At 42.0% G+C, this 18,266-nt stretch overlaps 1 pseudogene; it reads left to right on the top strand.

Annotated features, from left to right (window-relative positions):
- The first annotated feature begins 4,619 nt into the window (after positions 1–4,619).
- Positions 4,620–8,626, top strand: LOC104440551 (annotated as a pseudogene).
- Positions 8,627–18,266: the final 9,640 nt, after the last annotated feature.

Genomic DNA, 18,266 nt, shown 5'->3' with positions numbered 1-18,266 from the left:
TTTTCTTTTATTGTTCCTCGTTTTATTTCGATCAATTTCTATAGCTCAGACATAATTGCAAATATACGATCCGCTTCCGCTGCGACGCCGATAAACAACAAATAGAACTAATAATATACTTCAACAAAAAAGAAACAAAAACAAGGAATACTATCATAGGATAATTCTAGATATATGTGTTGACATGGGCAAACTCTGTCCACAAATTCGATTCAAACTAGCTGTGGGAGAGACTAAGGTAGGATACAAAGTAGAAATCTATAAAGAATGCTGGTTTCGTTCACAAGGCTGAAGTAGCTCAAGGAGCACGCAAGTTTCATCTAACATGACTTCAGTGATGTTTGGAATCCTAATACTCATCCCACTTCCACTTTCCGCCAAAGCTCAGACCGAGGGAACTTGACCTTGGCTCCTCCTTAACAGCAAATGACAGGAACTCTTCCTGGCTTTCGCCGTCGGGGGAGTTCGCCTTTGGGTTCCGGAGAATGGGAACAGGAGCTCATTTGTTGGCTATATCGTTCGAGAAGATAGAGGACAAGACCATAGTCTGGTCGGCAAATGGCGATAGTCTAGCACCTGAAGGTTCGAAAGTCTGGTTGACTGTCGACAACAGACTAGTGCTTGCCGACCCAAAAGGAAGAGAGCTGTGGTCTTCTTGCCTGACCAACCTCTTTTATTAGTTCAATATGACTTTGATTATTTAGACATCTGGTGTCTGTCATAATGAATAGTATGTGTATGGTCTGTTAGTGTTGAAAGTGCTAATATGAACATCTAGAGATGGGTGAATAGGTGTGAAAATAATTTTTGCAAAGAGTACTAAGAAATTTTGCTTTTGAAACTGAGTCTAATGATCAGCAAACTTTAAAAGAGTTTATACTTTAACTACAAAATTAAAGTACGAATAAAATAAAGGAGTTTAAGGATGAGAAATGAACATAGAATTTATAGTGATTCGATTTAGATCAAGCCTACGTCCACTCTCCCACGTTGACAGCCTTCTGACTTGTTTCCACTAAGAATCAAAAAAAAAATTTACAATCTTATGATCTCGACTTCACAGTGAAGAGTCTTTACTGCTTTCACAAAGTCTCTCTCTCTCTCTCTCTTGAGTACAAATTTGAGCACAGAGTAAGGAATAACAAGTAAATGGTAAGTTTCAGACTTTGAAATTGTTCTTTTCACATACTCTATTCAACAACTGGAGAGTCCTCCTTAAATACTCCTCCATGCCTTCTCGACCATTAGCATTTTCCAAATAAATTCTTCCAATCAACCCGTTGGACAGAATCAATCAAGAAAATCTTCGAGCCGTTTGAAGATTGTGATGAAAGGCCATCAATTCTATTTGTCGATACAATTAGGAAATTGTTTCCAAAATTATTTACCATCCGAAAAGATTTGATGTATATAAATTGTTTCTAATAAAGATGATCAATCTCGTAGGTGATATTTGTCACGCCCGAACCTCAAGCGTGCGCCCATCCCTCAATGGTCAATAAAATTTGCGACTTCTCAGGATGAGTTGCCAACCCATTCATTTTATTGCACATGCGGAAGCAAATAATAAATCCTCCGATAGTAACCATCTCGGAATAAAAAAGCAGGACAACAGATTCACAAACAAATATGCTTTTATAAACATATTGAGTCATGTACAAAAGTCTATACCCAAAAGATTTCAAAACCGACTCTAAAAAAGAAATTGTCATAACTGACTTACTTCTCGGATCCCCTTAGTTCGGCTCTAGGTCCTCCGCTCTACGGCCCTAAAATTTGAGCCCACAACGGGGTGAGATATAAATCTCAGACCTCGATTAGAAGGGTATTACGCCTAGAGGCGTCCTAATTACACAATCATACAGTCACAGAGACTTACCTCGTCTCAGATCCACTCTGCAGGTCAATACGGTTCACATACATCATGCATAAAATTGATGCACGCAACAATTGAAATGCATTACTCAACTAAATAAATTATAGAGGTCCTGATTATATGGCCAAATCGTTATAACACGTCCCATACCATGTTACGCAATTTTGTCCCATAATTCGGCGCATCTATTTCACTTAACATGCGTTCCAATTGATAATTATGCCATTCTAGGGTACGACCTACTTGAAGTTCGGCGGTTTACTGGCGTAGCCAGGCAATATCTCACCCTATTGAGCACAGTTACCTCTCTCAAAGACGGCTTTCCTGAAAGAGTATAGGTCCAGACTCTATTGCGACCCAAATCCCATACAGGGTAACGTCCAGCATAAACGCTTGGGATGGATTCTCTTAACCAACACACGACAATTCAATCTCGGCCCAGACACCATGCATTGCACTCAAATGCCTTAATTAAATTAGTGATCCTGGCCTATTTTCTTCGTATTAAAAACACCCGGTGAAAATAGTTGTGTATGGGTACACGGTCAGATTGGACTCGGAAAATTCATAATATTCTTTTTAAAATCCCATTGGTTTATATAGTACATGAAATCATTTTTGGTGTTAAAACCCGACACCCGGGATTTTCTAAATAAATATCAAAATTCACAAATTTTGGAATTAAATACTCAAACTTCTAATCAGCACTCAATTTGCACAAATTAACACTCAATTGCATAAATTAACCATATCATTGCAATTAGTATGAAATTCTGTCACTAGCTATCCCGGTCTAATTTCCGAAAAATATTTAATAATTAAATAATTACCAAAAATAATTAAATAATTGCAATTAATTACCATAAATACCAACCTAGGCCAAAATTGCTAAATTAACCGCCTAAACGGGTCGGGAAAAATTCCCGAACTTGTCTAGATAAATAGCACATCCTATCTAGTCCTTAATTAATTTAATCTCAACACTTAACATGCATAATTCACTAATTAAATCACTAATCTAAAATCTAACTAACCACATAATCCCTAATTAACTGAAACTAAACATCATTTAAACGTCATTAGCCTACTAGATAGAGTTTAGTGCATAAACTCACCGATTTAGTGCGAAAACCAGTTCACCGCGACGGCAGCCGAAACTCCGGCCTACGGCGACACCGAGGGAGCTTGGGCCGGGCCAAACAAGCCTTGCAAGCACACCGCAAACTGCTGGGCTTGGTCCTGGGCTTGGGCTGCGGGTTGGGCTTGCTTCGTGGGCTTCAAGTGAGCTGGACCAGAGGCTGGGCTGAAGTGGGCTGAAACTCGTGTGGGCTGAGTTGCTGAAGATGGGCTGCAGATTTCGTGGGCTGCTGGTGTGGACGCGAGACTTGGGCCTGCTGAACTTGCGGGCGAGGATGGGCTGGCGAGCTGCTGGGCCGTTGATGCGGGCTGAACGGACGAAGGAAGAAGACGGTTTTGGGGCAGCTTCGGTGGGTGGTGTCGTGGACGAAGGCAGCGCAGCAAGGAGAGAGAGCAGCTTTGGTCTTCGTTGCTGGGAATTGTTGACTGGACCGAAAGAAGACACGAACGTGGCAGCAGGGGAAGCGGACGAAGAAGATGCAAGGAATTGTTTCGGTGCAGCAGAATTCGGGGTGAGCTGGCGCGGCAGGGAACGAAGAGGGGAAACCGCGTGAGCTGAGGTTGACTTCGGGGAAGAAAGGTGGACTGGCGTGAGTGGTGTGCTGGCGTCGGTTCTGCGGGGAGCAGGGATCAGTGGAGCAGCAAGTGGTGGAGGTGATGCTGCGAGGAGAAATCCGTGGGTTCGGTGGAGAGACAGCAAGAGGGAGAGACAGTGGAGGGTTCGGCTGCAGCTGGGCGATGAAAGAGAGACGGACGAGTGGCAGAGCTGAGGGAAATTCGGTGGAGTTGTCGAGAACCTTGCAGGGGTTAAGTTTGTGGTCACTTCAGATATGATGTTGCAACGCAGGTAATGAAATCAATGCTAAAATCATTGCCGTCTGCTGTGTTTTTGACGTAATGTATGATGAAGAGCATTGATCACAATAGACTTGGTGTAAAGTGGGGGTCGTATGTTATCTGTGGATGCATGCAGAGTCAAAGGAACTTGCAATCAGAACTGTTTAGTTTTTCTCAGAGACTTGAGTACTGCAGAAATTTCCGATAAAAAATGTACTACACAGAAGAAAGCTTTGGACTTGCTTTGTCAGTAAAAGTTTGCTTTTTTCATCTTCCGAGTGGAGGAAACCTTGGTAATATCATCTAATTCCTCTCGCAGGTTTGGAATGGCCTTTCTTGTTTTTTCTCTTTCCAATTTCGGGCTTACTTTATTTGCGGCCCTTATTACAGCATTGGTGTCACCAGCTGCTGCTGGCTCGGGTATTCCGGAAGTTAAGGCTTACCTCAATGGTGTGGATGCACCAGGAATTTTTACTTTGCGAACATTGTTTGTAAAGATGAAATTTCATGCCTTTGGTATCTTGCTTTGTCGGTCTCTAAGTGTATTGGTATACCGGAAGTTAAGGCTTACCTCAATGGTGGGGATGCACCAGGGATTTTTACATTGAGAACATTATATGTAAAGGTGAAATTTCATGCATGTGGTTTCTTGCTTCGTTGGTCTCTAATTGTATATTTCTTAAAATTTCCTTATTGCTGTTTCCATAAGCATCTCTTCCTATCCTGGATGTGAGAGCAGAGCCTGATTGGCTTGTAAGAGAGTATAAACATGGTTATGCTTGTAAAAGAGTTGCCATTTGAGTTAACACGATCTTTTACAGATTGGCATGCGTGATATCTATTGAACATTGCCATTTTTATCTTGTATGTTTTTATCTTCATCTATTTAATCTATTAATTATTCCCTCTTGTCTTTTCTCTGTACTCCCCTCTTTTAAAGCAGCGAGGATGAATCTACCCATTATTTCTGATCAGCTCGTTGACGATTACTGGCCTAGAGGTTCTTCTAGAGACTTCCTTGAGACCAGTGAAATATGTAGGACTAAAATTTGTTTTGGCTGACCTAGAAGAGGAGTATTTTTAAAATAGAACTTACCTAATACCCTCAAATTGCAAGCCCTTTTGAAATTTTGACTATTTTCAGGAATATAAATATTTTGGATAACAAAAACAACTACGTTCAGCGGATTCTTTTACAGTTCAATTTGTGATGTCAGTGCTAGTTCAAGCTTTATTTGCATATTTTCCCCTATTCCTGGAAGTGTAACTGTTCAGCTAATTTGTCTTTTAAGGCATAGCCTTTAAGTATGTTCTCCCTTAAGTTTGTGAGAGTCTCATGGGGCATGTTCCAATCGACAGATTGTTGGGAGCGTTTGTGTGGTGTCATCATCTCTTCTTGTTGGCAAGGCTGGACCCTCGGTGCACACTGGTGCTTGTATCGCATCACTATTGGGTCAAGGTGGGTCAAAGAGATATGGTTTAACTTGGAAGTGGCTTCGGTATTTCAAGAATGATCGAGATCGGCGAGACCTTGTAACATGTGGATCAGCTGCTGGAATTGCTGCTGCATTTCGTGCCCCAGTTGGTTGTTTGCTGTTCGCCCTTGAAGAGATGGTGTCTTGGTATGATGAATTGTTGTGATACACTGCTTTCTTCTGATGTCTCCATTTGTCTATTTTAGCAATTAGAATCCTTGCGATGCAAAATCTCATTGTTCTTAAAGTCCTGGATATTGGACTTGTTAGCAGATCATATTTACCTTAGTTCTGAAAAGCTGAGAAAAATTGCTGGTCAAGTACAGAAATCTGGTTTCCTGATATTAACGGTTTATGTAAATTCCTATTTTAACTTATTCTGATTACCAGGAAGAGATGATTCTGGGCTTCCTTTCGGTTCTATCAGCCAGTTTGTTTCTCCCTGTTTTTGGTTCTTGGCTGTGTTTGCTTAAATTGTTTGCACTTTCTCCTTGCACTTATTATCTGGTTTTGAGATGTATCGCTGCAGCTTATTGACTATCTGAGACCTTGAAGTATTTTATATTCCATGGAAATATGTGATGTCTTTGCACGGCATAATCTTTATTTTCTTTTACAGGTGGAGAAGTGCCCTGTTGTGGAGAGCTTTCTTTACTACAGCTGTAGTGGCAATCGTGCTGAGGGCTCTCATTGACGTCTGTTTGAGTGGGAAATGTGGGCTTTTTGGGAAAGGAGGGCTGATAATGTACGATGTTACCTCATCAAATGTTGCCTATCACATTGTTGATGTACCTCCTGTACTTCTCCTTGGTATGATAGGTGGATTGTTGGGTAGCTTGTATAACTTCTTCCTGGAGAAGGTTCTTCGTATCTACAACCTCATCAACGAGTAAGTTCTCTTTCCTTTACTTCTCAGTAATCGCGAGTATGTGATTATGCGGTAACAATAAACTGATTACAACAATGACCTTGTTCTTTCAGAAAGGGCATTGCCTACAAAATTGTGCTTGCTTGCTGGATTTCAATTTTCACGTCGTGTCTCCTGTTTGGACTACCGTGGCTGGCATCTTGTCGAGTTTGTCCGGCCTCTTGTCGAGTTTGTCCGGCCGATGCTGGAGAAGCCTGTCCCACAATAGGCCGATCTGGCAACTAAAAAGAAGTTTCAATGTCCTCCTGGACATTACAATGATCTTGCCAGCCTAATATTTAACACGAATGATGATGCAATCAAAAATCTCTTTAGCAAGGGCACGGATGACGAGTTCCAGTACTCTTCTATAATTATATTCTTTGTCACATGTTATTTCTTGAGTATACTTAGCTATGGCATTGTCGCTCCTGCTGGCCTTTTCGTTCCTGTAATAGTTACTGGTGCATCTTATGGGCGTTTGGTTGGAATGTTGATTGGTTCTCATTCCAATCTTAACCATGGTCTTTTTGCTGTGCTGGGTGCTGCTTCTTTTCTTGGTGGATCTATGAGGATGACGGTTTCTCTATGTGTAATCCTTTTGGAACTGACGAACAATCTGCTGTTGCTACCCTTGATGATGGCTCTTCTTATTTCAAAGACTCTAGCTGATGCTTTCAAGGGCAACATCTATGACCTTATCACGAAAGCAAAGGGCTTTCCTTACCTTGAGACCCATGCCGAGCCATATACGAGACAATTAACAGTTGGTGATGTAGTGAGTGGGCCCCTTCAGCTGTTTCATGGCATCGAGAAGGTCGCTAATGTGGTACATGTGTCGCGAACTACAAGGCACAACGGGTTTCCTGTAATTGATGAACCTCCACATTCAGAGTCCCCCTTTCTGTATGGTTTAATTCTCCGTGCTCATCTGATGGAGCTTTTAAAGAAGAAAGCTTTTTTGTCTGATCCAGTTCCGACGGATATTGATGCCTTTGAGCAGATTTCAGCAGAGGACTTCATGAAGAGGGGATCAGGTCATTATAACATGATAGAAGATATAGACTTGACTGAAGAAGAGATGGAGATGTTCTTGGATTTACATCCTTTTACTAATGCTTCACCTTACACGGTTGTGGAGACAATGTCACTTGCGAAGGCTCTCATACTTTTCCGGGAAGTTGGCTTGAGACATCTACTGGTGATACCTTAAATCTCTGGCGTAAGCTCTCATTTTCACTTCTTTAATTCTATCAAAAGCTATTCTATCGCTCTTTTTGTCTTTTGGCATCGAAATACTCTACTGTTAATTTAAATAGAGTACTACATAATCATTCGGTGATCTTGCTCATAGCTCTAGTCCTGTGTCTACTAGCAAAATGGACTTTTTCTTTTTGGTTGGAGCAATTGACGATGTATGAAAAACATTGATGCCTTCCTTCTTTTCAGCAAATTGGGCCATTTTTCAGAATCACATCAATACCATCTTCCTTTGGCCTCACATACTTGATTTTCGCACCCTCACCTCTTCCATTCTTATTTTACTCGGTTATCTTTCTTATGTGCAAGTTTGACCCTTTTTGGTGAGGACTGCCAAATACTTCTGTAGCTTCACTAGCTCAGCTTTGCGCTAAGACGTTTTCCTCTCCGTTTAGCTGAATTTCTGTATATATGGCTGCTTGACATTTGGTGGCTTCCTAGTTTCACTAGAAAATCAGAGTAGATCATGGTAAGGGATGACAATTGATTTTTCATCTCGTCTCTTGCGGGTATTTGGTGCGATACTTCAATGCGACTGGGTGCTTAATTATTGCAATAACATTCTGCTCTAGTTGAACATGTTCTTCTATGTTTTTATTTTAATCTCGACACTTTTTTTATTGCAGAGATCGCCAGTGGTGGGATATTGACAAGACATGATTTTATGCCTGAGCACGTGTTGGCATTGCACCCGACACTCATTAGGAGCAGATGGAAGAGATTAAGACTACAGTTTGCTCGCCTTTTAAAACTATTCTAGTATAGCCCGTTGAGCATTCGGGAATTTATCCAGGAAAATTCCTACTCGATCAGGCCAGATTTTGTGGGATTCATGCAGCACGGAGCTTATTGGAAGCCGCTCATTTTAAGCTCAGGCCCTTGATCAAACCCTACAAACCCTGGAAAATTAGCCCTTCGCCTTACTAGTCGAGCATTGTCGAAAGCGGCGGGTTGTAATTTATTTGCGGGACGAATGTATAAACAGGAAGTTTTGGCTGGCATTATCACGGTGGCGCGGGAATACTTTTGCCGTGACTGATATGCCGAAGTTGCAGAGACTCTTGACAGTAAGATCAAAGATGTGCAGAAAACTGTAGATAGTTACCTCTTATGCAGTAATCTATATAAAGGAACACTCCCCTTTTGTGAACTGATCATTTATACTAAATGGAAACCAAATTGCTTTTAGATGTGGGAAGTATTGCATGATGTTGTAAACTCCACGAGCATGATATCTTTATGTCACCGTGACATCCATTTAGCCCAACATATCGGTCTCAAAATTCGGAATTCCTGGATGCAAACTTTTGGAGAGTGTCTGCTGAATCAATTTCGTTCATTATTGTTGTTGTTGGAGTCAACACCTAATATAAAAACAAGAAGTCCATTATGCATGAAGTCTGGACGTGGGCAGCAAGTGTTCCCATGAAGGAATGAATGGGCACATATTAAAATAATAGTATAATTGTTACTGGAGCCTTCAAGGAGCAAGAAGCAAAGTTTAACTTTGCTAGTACTTGCACGTGAAGGAAACGCAGCCCACCTTTTTGACTGCCAAGAAGAAAAGTTTAACTTTAACTCTTGCAAGTTTGAAGTCCATGTGATGAAGATGCTTATAAATATAGGGTTACGTTAGTTTATTTAGAGTAGGGAGAGAGACAGTGAGAGAGTGAGATTGTAGAGAGAGTTATAAGCTTAGCAAAGCTTGTGTGTGTATACTCCATTAAGCCTTTACAAGGCATATTGTGTAATATAGTCTCTCTTTGTGTGTGCACTCTCTCCCTCCAAATCCTTTTGGTTCCAACAATTGGTATCAGAGCTAGTCGGCCAGGGACCGTGTTAAAGCTAGCGGTCAGGGATTGTGAATCCAGAGCACGCCAAGGATTGGAGTGTCAGAGCCTAGGAGGTCAGGAATCGGAGTATCAAAACCAGCGGCCGGAGACCGAGAACCTAGAGCAGTCGATCAAGGATCGTGAACTCAAAGCTAGCAATGGCTTCCACCAACTCTGTTCAACTGCTACTCCCAAAGTTGAACGGAAAGAATTACAACAACTGGTCCGTCCAGATGAAGGTTCTTTTCAAATCCCAAGATTTGTGGAACCTGGTGGAGAACGGCTACATCGAAGTGGCCGATGCCGAAGCATTCGATGCTTTAAGAAAGACGGAGAAAGATTTATTGGTGGAAACTCGGAAGAAAGATCAGAAAGCATTATTTACGATCTTTCAAGCCGTGGAGGAGACGATATTTGAGAAAATATCGAGCGCGGAGACTGCGAAAGAAGCATGGGATATATTGCAAAAATCCTACAAAGGCGATGATCGTGTCAGGCGGGTGCGGCTCCAAACACTTCGAGGAGATTTTGAGTCTTTACGCATGAATGACTCTGAATCTATCTCGGCGTACTTTGATCGTGTACAAACCATCGTTAACCAATTGAGGGTTAATGGTGAAGAATTCCAAGATGTACGAGTCGTAGAAAAAATCTTGAGGTCTTTGACTGAAAGATTTGACTACGTGGTTGCGGCGATCGAAGAAGGCCAAGATATATCAACCATGACGTTGGAGCGGTTGATGGGTTCATTATGCTCGCATGAGCAAAGAATGAATCAAAAGTCCATCGGTTCGTATCCCGAGCAGGTATTGCAGAGTCGGGTTGTTCAATCAAATCAAGGAGATTATCAAGGTGGACAAGGTCATGGAGGTACCCGAGGTAGGGGTGAAAATTCAAATTTCACTAGCAGATATAGAACACGTGACAAGTCAAAAGTCAGGTGTTTCAAGTGCAATAAATTCGGACATTACAAATCCGAATGTCGAGCAGAGGTGACGGAACATGCACATATCGTCAATGATGATGAAGATGTGGTGCTAGCATGTACCGTGGATGATGTGCGTACTCTCTCTAGAAATAAAAGAGGTTTCAAGAGCCAATGGAGAAATGATGTCGGCATTAGGAATGGCAAACGGTGGAAAAGTCATAGTGAATGGAAAAGGCAACCAATAGCGAGAAGCACTCAACCAGGGAGAGCACACCGAGACTGTGACAAAGACAACAAAAGGCATAGCAAACGATGCTACATTTGTGGCAAAGTAGGTCACTTTGCTAGAGTTTGTTGGTTCAAGCAGGTAAAAGGAGATGCTACCACTTTTACCAAGAAGAAGAACCATAGTAATAAAGAATGGAGTCTCCAAGCGATTGTTGCAGCAGAGGAGCAAGAAGAGCCTGTAGCCACCGGTATCATCAAGGCAGATGATGTGATAGCCATTGAGACATCCCCAAAAGAAGAACAAGCCATGGGCAAGCTCGAAGAAGCAAGAAGCAGCTTCAACAAGCGGTCGTGAGAAGGAACTGCAAGAGATGCGGGAGATGTTGAAAGAGAAGGATGAAATGCTGAAGCAAAAGGACAAGGAGCTCAAGCTCAAAGAAATGGAGCACGAGAAGCTCCGGTACGAGCTCAAGGAATTGCAAAGGCTCAAGAAATGTCGCCCAGAGAAGAAGATCCCCAAGGGCAAAAACAAATGGAAGATTGTAGAAAAAAAGCTCCATGAGAAGGAAAAAGAGACTGATACGCAAAGTGAAATAGCATTGATGAAATCCGAGCTTCGCAAAGCTCAGTTGGAAGTCACAGTTGCCGAGGCAACTGAAGAAGATGAATATCAAATGCTATAGAAGAAGAGTATTAGGTGTTGAGGGAGAGTGTTGGAGTCAACACCTAATATAAAAACAAGAAGTCCATTATGCATGAAGTCTGGACGTGGGCAGCAAGTGTTCCCATGAAGGAATGAATGGGCACATATTAAAATAATAGTATAATTGTTACTGGAGCCTTCAAGGAGCAAGAAGCAAAGTTTAACTTTGCTAGTACTTGCACGTGAAGGAAACGCAGCCCACCTTTTTGACTGCCAAGAAGAAAAGTTTAACTTTAACTCTTGCAAGTTTGAAGTCCATGTGGTGAAGATGCTTATAAATATAGGGTTACGTTAGTTTATTTAGAGTAGGGAGAGACAGTGAGAGAGTGAGATTGTAGAGAGAGTTATAAGCTTAGCAAAGCTTGTGTGTGTACTCCATTAAGCCTTTTACAAGACATATTGTGTAATATAGTCTCTCTTTGTGTGTGCACTCTCTCCCTCCAAATCCTTTTGGTTCCAACAGTAATCATTCCTCTCCAAGTTGCACAAGACCGCACAATGCCGCTGCCGGAAGCATTGATCGGTCACATGCTCAATGCAAATTTCACGTACTTTCGAGCAGGTATTTTACAACCTCGCCACGAAGATCAACAACAAATTGGTCGTTTAGATCGGGGATGGAAACCGCCTGCGGAGGGATATATAAAGTGTAATATTGATGGGGCTTTTCGCATGGAATCGGAGAAAGGATCAATTGCTTGTATTTACAGAGATAGTAAAGGTATTTTAATCGATGTGCTTACCAGATCTGTGCCTGCCCATTCGGCTTTCCAAGCCGAGATCTATGCCCTCATATCCGCTCTTCAACGGCTGATCCAAATAGGGACTCCATCTTTAGCACTTTGTGATCGAATCTGATTGCTTAAAGTTGGTGGAGATAGTTCGGCAGAAACAACGGCCACCATGGACGGAACGCCATCTCTTCGCGATTCTCAGCGATCTTCTTCAGCAATGCCCTAATCTCTTGCTTCAACATGTTCGGCGTTAGGCAAACCTAGCAGCCGATCGGCCGCTAAAGCCCACAGGGATCAAGGCCCACCTACAAGCTGGCTTCTCTTCCCTCCATCTATTTTCCTAAATATTGGCCCTGTTTGGTTCAGCATTTGGAAGGGACTTTGGGGCTCCAAAGGCCCTTGGCCAAATGCTGAAGGTGTTTGGTTCAACTTTTTGAGGGCTTTGGGGGGATGCAATTGCATCTCCAAGGGAGTTGAAAGGGCTTTGGGGGAATGGAGGGGGAGAGGTCCATTGGGAAGTTGCATTTTCGGAATGCAACTTCCACTGTTCATCTTCACCGGAGAGAAGCCGACCGGAGGCCGACGACCGCCGGCCAAGGGGTCGCGCGCGGTAATGCGCCGGCAACCGCCGCCAAGGGTCCCCCCCCGGCGACCGTCGCCGGACCTCGGCGACGCCTGAATCTCGCGATCCCGGGCGGCCGCTGAGGTCGCGCGACCCAGCGGCCGTCGCCCGAGGTCGCGCGACCCAGGCGACGGTCGCTTGGGTCGCGCGACCTCGAGCGGCCGTCGCCCGGGTCGCGCGACCCGGCGACCGTCGCCTGGGTCGCGCGACCCCGGCGACCGTCGCCCGGGGTCGCGCGACCCTGGCGTCGCCGGGTCGCGCGACCCCAGTGGCGACAGATCCGGCCATCCGAGCCGCCGGATCCGCGGTTCGGCCGTCGGATCCGGCGGTCTGGGTGGCCGGATTTCTAAAAAGAAAATAGAATTTTTTTGTTTTTTTAATTTAATAAAGTCATTTACAAATGCAAATTTTACCAAACGGTATTTTGGCCAAAGTTGCATTTCAAAGCAAATTTTACCAAACGATATTTGCATTTGGAAAACCCCATTCACCCAAAGGTATTTGCATTTTGGCAAATGCATTTCCAAAAGCCGAACCAAACGGGCCCATTATCTCTTCGGACGCTAGGGCACCTGCTTGTATTGATTTCTAATCTAATATAAGTTATCTTTCCACCAAAAAAAAAAAAAAAAAAAAAAAAAAATTTCCGCGGAGCAACTTGTAGTCGGTTTGAATTCATGGGGATTGAATCGACTGCTGGCCCTGCCTTCTTCTTCCATCACTTTCATCTCAAAAAATCTCCAACTAAACATATACGACGAACTTTGGTGTTTTCCAAGTGCGTTCCTTGAAAATGTATCTGGTCCTGTCAAGCTTATGGAGCGGGGACGCCTTATTCTAAGTTTAACAAGTTCTCTTTCACCATTGATTTCTAAATAAGAAAAAAGGGAAAAATAAAGAAAATGAAGAAAGATAAATTCACGGAGATATTATTATCAGAAAAATTAAATCGATCATATTAATATAAGAATTTTTGAAGAAAATTTGATGAATATATCAATAGAACTATTAAATACTTTAAGAAAAAAAGAAACAATATCAAGTAAAAATCAATACTCATTATAAACTTTAAAATGGTTTATTAATTGCTGTTAAAGAAATGGTTTATTAATGCAAAAAAAAAAATTAACTAATAAAATATATGTACAAATATCACCTCCTATTTTAATTAATCCTTTCCTTTTACTACAGGTGGAGCTTTGATAATACTTCAGACCATATGGTAAAATCATTATTCTAGATAGATATATGTGTTTTGTTTTGTTTTTTTTTTTGGTCAAAGATAGTGATAGATATACGTGTTGACATGGGCAAAGGCTGTCCACAACTTTAGTTCAAACTCGCTGTGGAGAAATTGCATCTACGCGGAGGAGGAATGGTCGCCTCTCTCACCTGCCATAAACGACCGGACGTACGCGAGAGACTCTGGTGGCATGGAAAAGTGGAAAAATCTCTATAAGAACGCCGGTTTCATCCTTAAGGCCGAAGTAGCTCAACTCAAGGAGCACGCCTGTTTCATCAAACATGGCTTCAGTTATACTAGGAATCCTTCTAATACTCGTTCCACTTCCCCTTTCCACCGAAGCTCAGTTCGGCGGCAACTTGACCTTGGGCAACTCGTTGACGGCGAACGACCAGAACTCTTCCTGGTCGTCACCGTCAGGTGAGTTTTCCTTCGGCTTCCGGAGAATGGGAGCAGGAGCTTATTTGTTGGCTATATGGTTCGAGAAGATAGAGGACAAGACCATAGTCTGGTCGGCAAATGGCAGTAGTCTAGCACCTGAAGGTTCGAAAGTCCAGTTGACCGCGGATGGTGGGCTGGTGCTTACCGACCCAAGAGGGAGAGAGCTGTGGTCTTCTGGCCTGACCGGCACTGGCTTAGCGTATGCGGCCATGCTCGACACGGGGAACTTCATCCTAGCAAGCGCGAACCACGTCAACTTGTGGGATTCGTTCAGCCAACCAACGGATACAATATTGCCTACGCAGCAGTTAGATCTTGGGGCTAATGTTAAAGCTCGCTATTCCGAAATGAATTACTCCACCGGGAGATTCCTCTTCACACTGCAACCCGACGGAAATCTCGTGCTCTATTCCACTCTGGGAGTCTCAGATGCATACTGGGCCACCGACACCATCACCGCTGGCCGTATGGGCTTCCGGTTGATATTCAATCAAAGTGGTCAGGTCTACCTCACGGACAGGAATGGAACAAGACTCAACACCATCACCGCAGAACTAGTTCCAACAAGCGGATATTACCAAAGAGCGATCCTTGAATACGACGGGGTATTCAGGCAATATATCCACCCTAAGACGGCAAATTCAAGTTCTGTCTGGCCAATGCGCTGGTCGATGGTCTCTTCCCCGGTCCCTTCAAATATATGCACGAGGATCAATCGAGGCGGTACTGGAGTTTGTGGCTTGAACAGCTACTGTACTCTTGCAGACAATCAGAGGCCCCGATGCCAGTGCGCCCTGGATATATTCTGTTAGATTCGACGAATGAGATGAACGGATGTAGACAGGACTTCATATCACAGAGTTGTGATGGAAGTAGGCCTGAAAAGACCAGTTTGCTTTGCGTGACATGCTCAATACAGACTGGCCGCAGTCTGACTACGAGGTTAGCGAATCGAAAACTGAGGACTGGTGCCGAGAGGCTTGCTTGGCCGATTGTTTTTGCGTAGTCGCTGTTTTCAAAGATGGAAATTGCAGGAAAAAGAATATCCCTCTTTTTAAGTGGTAGGAAGGATTCTAGTGTGGGTGGAAAGCTCTGATCAAGGTCCGGATAGATGACTCGACTTTGACATCTATAGGAAACGGCCAGAAGAAGAACAAGAACTCAACTCTGGTGATCATTGGATCAGTGCTGTTGAGTAGTTCTGTATTTTTGAACTTGCTTTTACTCATTAGCTACTTAATTTATAAAAGCTTCCGATCTAGGGATTCTAAGTTGTCACGACCAGTCCATATCAATCAAGCTACAGGCATGCGGACTTTCACTTATCAGAGCTTCACGAAGCAACATATGGATTCAAAGAAGAATTGGGTAGGGGTGCTTTTGGAACAGTGTACAAAGGTGTTCTTGGATCCGAGGATACAAACTTCGTGGCAGTAAAAGTGTTGGCGACAAGGACTGGAGAAAGCGAAAAGGAGTTTGAAAGAGAAGTGAGTGCAATTGGCCGAACTGACCACAAGAACTTAGTGCAGTTGCTTGGATACTGCAATGAAGGTCAACATCGACTACTGGTGTATGAATTCATGAGCAATGGCACTTTGGCGGATTTCCTATTTGGCGCTTCAAAGCCCAACTGGTACAGAAGAACAGAAATTGCCTGCGATGTTGCACGGGGGGCTCTCTTATTTACACTGATTGCACCAGGCATATAATCCATTGCGACATCAAGCCGCAAAATATTCTTCTTGATGGCTCTCTCACTGCAAAAATCTCAGACTTGGGATTAGCTAAGCTGTTGATGGCGAACCAAACACGAACCACCACTGGACTTAGAGGAACTAGAGGTTATTTAGCGCCGAAATGGTTCAGAATATGCCTATTTCTAGCAAAGTAGATGTTTACAGCTTCGGCATTTTGTTGGTTGAGCTCATTTGCTGCAGAAAGAACTACAAGCCAGAAGCAAAAATTGAAGCTCAAATTGTGCTAGTTGACCTGGGTATGACTCCATACCACGACGAGAGCATACTTAAGCTAGTGGAGAGCGATGAGGAGGCATCGAGTGACATAAAGAGGGTGAGAAGATTTGTGATGACAGCATTGTGGTGCATCCAGGAAGACCCGGCTTTGAGGCCAACCATGAAGAAAATTACTCGGATGTTGGAAGGAGCTTGAAGTCCCAACCTCCAGTTCAAGCTCTTTTACGAGTTCAATATGATTTTGCTTATTTAAGACCACTATTGTCTGTAATCATGAAAAGTACTCGTATTGTCTGTAAGTGCTATTACACATACCATCTTCACATGGATCCTAATTAAATAAGCTATATCATCAGTCAAGTTTAACATTTCCTCATATGTATCCAAGAGAGAATGGGTTGATGATCGTCGCAAAAGGGATTGCATGCGAGGCCGAATGCAACTATCAAAGCATTTTCATCGACATTTTGCTTCATGAAAATTGCATTTGACAAGGTGGAAGAGTATTTTAACTTGATCCAACCAAAACAGACCTTATTTGCTAAATTAGATGATGAGAAGCATATGAAACTTGCCGATCCTCGGTCATGGATCATTGACCTGGAATCCCAATTTCAACAGTTCTGCTGCTTTTTTATTCATACGGGAGGGATACTCACTTCCTTTTGGCAACCAACTTCTTCTAGACCAAAAAGATCCCAGTCTGCAAATCACGTAGTTGGAAGTATAATTTGAGGGTGGCTAGCAAGTTTAAAGTTTGAATAGGTGACAGTACAAAATCTTGACAAATTAAAATAGAATAGAATGAGTCAAGATTAAAGTTTGAATAAGGGTTAGATTCTGGAATGCAGTAGCACAGACTTTGAATCACCCAACAAGTGTGCAATAAATAGTAGCAATAAACAATAAGAATCTGAAGAAAAGAAAATTGTACATGAAATTTATAGTGGTTTAGTTTAGATTAGGCCCACGTCCATTCTCCTACATTAACAACCTACTAGCTAGATTCCACTTACCAATGAATGGTTACGGTCAAGTTGTGCCGCTTATACCCAATTGCTTCTATCCAAAGCTGGTGCTGCTCATACTCAAGTTGATAGGACTCACTATTATACACCAAAATACACAGTTAACACTATCAACAAGTCTCAAATAATAATAAATTTAAGCTCACAAGATAAGCGTATGTGGTCAAAGTTAGCTCAGATTTCGAAATTGTAAATTCAATGCTTTGTCTCTTATTGGCTCCTCGGCTCCAGTATGTGGTCGAAGTTTGCTTCTTTATTTACTATTTTGATTTTTTGTGGGACACCGCTGCAAATTTCCATGTCCGTACACGCACCGAAACGTTCAATTTCCACGAAGTGACCTGCAATCGCTTAGGCGCACATGACAACCATTCTGGAAATAGTTTATGGAACAGAAATAGATTTTTCTATTCTAGAAGTGTTTCTAAGCAAAAATAACCGTTTGATAACGACACAAAATTTTTTTATTCTAAAAATAAAAATTCGTTTGATAACGACACAAAATTTCTTCCTTTCGGACGCCGCCATTGTATCTACGACATTTAATATAAAAAATAAAAATAAAAAAAAAATGATTTAGTAACAAAAAAATAAAGAATAAAATAAAATAAATCATAAAAAATAAAAATATCCTTAAAAATAAATTTATTTTATTTATTCTATTTTATTTTATTTTGCGAATAAATTTATTTTAAAATGAATAAAAATAAAAAAATAAAAAATAAATTTATTTGGCAAAACACTCAAGGCAAATAAAAATAAATTTAATAATTTAATAATTTATTTTTAATAAAATAATTTATTTTTATTTGTAATAAAATAAATTATTTTTAATAAATTTAATAAAATAAAAATAAAATGATAAATTTTTATTTTAATAAAATGAGGAGAGTGGCGGATGAGGAGGAGGAGGCAGAGACGTAGAGGAGATGAGGGAGGACTCACCGAAATTAGGATTTAGTGGGTGAAATTATTTCGATTTCTCTTCTAGAAATCGAGTAAAATTTCTATTTCGATTTCTCTTCCAAATCAATTTCGAAAT

The sequence above is a fragment of the Eucalyptus grandis genome, chromosome 3, assembly GCF_016545825.1.
Source record: "Eucalyptus grandis isolate ANBG69807.140 chromosome 3, ASM1654582v1, whole genome shotgun sequence".
NCBI lineage: Eukaryota > Viridiplantae > Streptophyta > Magnoliopsida > Myrtales > Myrtaceae > Eucalyptus > Eucalyptus grandis.
This window is presented reverse-complemented; position numbering and strand designations above follow the sequence as displayed.